The 2,762-nt window shown below is 43.2% G+C and overlaps 1 protein-coding gene across 1 annotated transcript in view; it reads left to right on the top strand.

Annotated features, from left to right (window-relative positions):
• LOC105548622 (GON-4-like protein) overlaps positions 1 to 2,762 on the top strand; it is an 82,334-nt gene that overhangs the window by 63,902 nt on the left and 15,670 nt on the right. The window lies entirely within an intron of this gene.

Raw genomic sequence — 2,762 nt, 5'->3', positions numbered from 1 at the left:
CTCTACGGTAGGCTAGTTGAAAGACCTTGAGATTTGGAATAGAGGAAAAGTTTATTTCTGAAAAGGTTTTCAGAAGTTGCAGTTAACAATTTTTCATCCCCAACCAGCTTCTGTTACTGATGTAAGGATGCAGAGCCCTGTCAGGAGTTAGGTGTCAGGTGAAGTCTCCTTGGTATGGGGCAGTGCAGCTGTAGGCCAAGCTGTATCTGTTTGGGAAGGGAGAAAAAACAGTAGCTGGCATCCATATCCACTTCTCCAGGTGAGTGGTGCTGGAGAGGTATGTAGGAATTTATGTGGCCAGACACACAAACTACCCCATATTGTAATATCGAGTCTGTCCCTTTCGTTCTTTTTATGTGCCATTAATATTTGCTAAATGTGACTGAAAATTTGTTAAGTCACCTAGGCATTAGTGGAGCAAACCCTGAAGCACTTGCAGTAAGGAGTCTGAAACGTATGTGCTGACGTTTCTGCCTGAGGTTGGCACTTGTGTTACAGCATCCAGAAAGTAGAGGCTTTAATTTTTTCCTCATTTTCTGGTGGATTTGCATCTGCACTTTATTCTATTGTTATCCATTGTGAGTAGCAGCATATAGTCATTAGATGGATGGCTATAGATCAGGATGCATTTTGTGCTGTAAGTGGAACTAAGCAAAGCGAATAGACCCTCTTAATTAGTCATGTGTCCTAACAGCATTACTACCCAAGTAGAAAGCTTGGGATTTATCTGAAAGCTAGACCTTTAGGGATTTTCCAGTTTAGTAAAAAAAAGATAAGATATGCCAACCAATGTCTAAAAACTAGAAATACCAGTAATTCTCCATTACAACAAATATCACAGTACAACTACATCAAAAACCTCAAGATTGCTAAGTCAGTATTTGACCCATTATTTTAAGTTACAGCTCATAGAACAAAATTCCATTCTGCTATGAATGGAACCATTCATCCTGGGAACATATAATGGGATTTGATCTATAAACGTGTTTTGGTTCTGCTGATCAACTCTTTGTAACTTCTTAAAATTTGGGAAGTATGGGCCGGGCGTGGTGGCTCACGCCTGTAATCCCAGCACTTTGGGAGGCCGAGGCGGGGGGATCACCTCAGGTCAGGAGTCGAGACCAGTCTGGCCAACATGGTGAAACCACATCTCTACTAAAAATACAAAAACTAGTCAGGCATGGTGGCGGGTGTCTGTAATCTCAGCTACTCGGGAGGCTGAGGCAGGAGAATCGCTTGAACCCAGAAAGCGGAGGTTGCAGCGAGCCGAGATGACAGACTGCGTGTCAGAGAGAGACTCTGTCCCAAAAAAATAAAATAAGTAAAATTTGTAAAGTATAGAAATAATTTAAAACTCCTGTTAGAATTCAGTTACCTTCTGGTATTCAGTAGAATAGTCATATATCATCTCATGGTGATACATTCTGTGAAATGTTATCATTAAACGATTTCATCATTGTGTAAATGTAGAAAGCACTTGGATAAACCTTGATGGTTTAGCCTACAGCATACCTAGGCTATACGGTATAACATATTGCTCCCAGGCCACAAACCTGTATAGCATGTTATTCTGCTGAATACTGTAGGCAGTTGTAACACAGTGGTAAGTACATATGTGTGTAAACAAGAAAAGATACAATAATCTTATGGAACCACCTCTGAATATGTGGTTCATTGTTGACTGAAACATTATGTGGCACATGACTGTACTTGGGCAGTTGCTGCTTTTCTTTCGGTTGCAAATGCAAACCTGTTATAATCTTTGACTCAATAAAGCATCCTGGATTCTGTAAGTCCATAGACAGTAAAAACATCTTAAAACACAATAAAGAAGAGAGAAAAAAAAAAAGAACAAAACAAAAACCCTAGGAAAGTGAGTTATCTGTGCCTCCCTTATCAGTTATCCAAGTAATATTTATTAAAAGCAGGTGCAAGGCCACGTGTGGTGACTCACACCTGTAATCCCAGCACTTTGGGAGGCTGAGGCAGGCAAATCACCTGAGGTCACGAGTTCCAGACCAGCCTGGTCAACATGGTAAAACCCCATCTCTACTAAAAATATAAAAATTAGCTGGGTGTGGTGGCACGTGCCTGTAATCCCAGCTACTTGGGAGGCTGAGGCAGGAGAAACGCTTGAACCTGGGAGGCAGAGGTTGCACTGAGCTGAGATTGTGCCACTGCACTCCAGCCTGGGTGACAGAGTGAAACTGCCTCTCAAAAAATAATAATAGGCCGGATGTGGTGGCTCACACCAGTAATCCCAGCACTTTGGGAGGCCAGGGCGGTCAGATCACGAGGTCAGGAGTTTGAGACCAGCCTGACCAACATGGTGAAACCTCGTCTCTACTAAAAATATAAAAATTAGCCAGGCATGGTAGCACACGCCTGTAATCCCAGCTACTCAGGAGGCTGAGGCAGGAGAATCGCTTGAACCCAGGAGGCAGAATTTGCAATGAGCCAATATCACGCCACTGCACTCCGTCCTGGGAGACAGAGACGCCGTCTCAAAAAAGAAAGAAAAAAAACAACAATAATAATAATTATAGGTCGGGCGCAGTGGCTCGCGCCTGTAATCCCAGCACTTTGGGATGTTGAAGTGGGCATATTACCTGAGGTCAGGAGTTCGAGACCACCCTGGCCAACATAGCAAAACCCTGTCTCTACTAAAAATGCAAAAAAATTAGTCGGACGTGTTGGCAGGTGCCTGTAATCCCCGCTACTTGGGAGGCTGAGGCAGGAGAATCGCTTGAACCTGGGAGGCA

This window comes from Mandrillus leucophaeus, unplaced genomic scaffold (assembly GCF_000951045.1).
Source record: "Mandrillus leucophaeus isolate KB7577 unplaced genomic scaffold, Mleu.le_1.0 Scaffold418, whole genome shotgun sequence".
Lineage (NCBI taxonomy): Eukaryota > Metazoa > Chordata > Mammalia > Primates > Cercopithecidae > Mandrillus > Mandrillus leucophaeus.
Note: the sequence above shows the minus strand (reverse complement) of the source record. Positions and strands in the feature narration are given on the sequence as shown.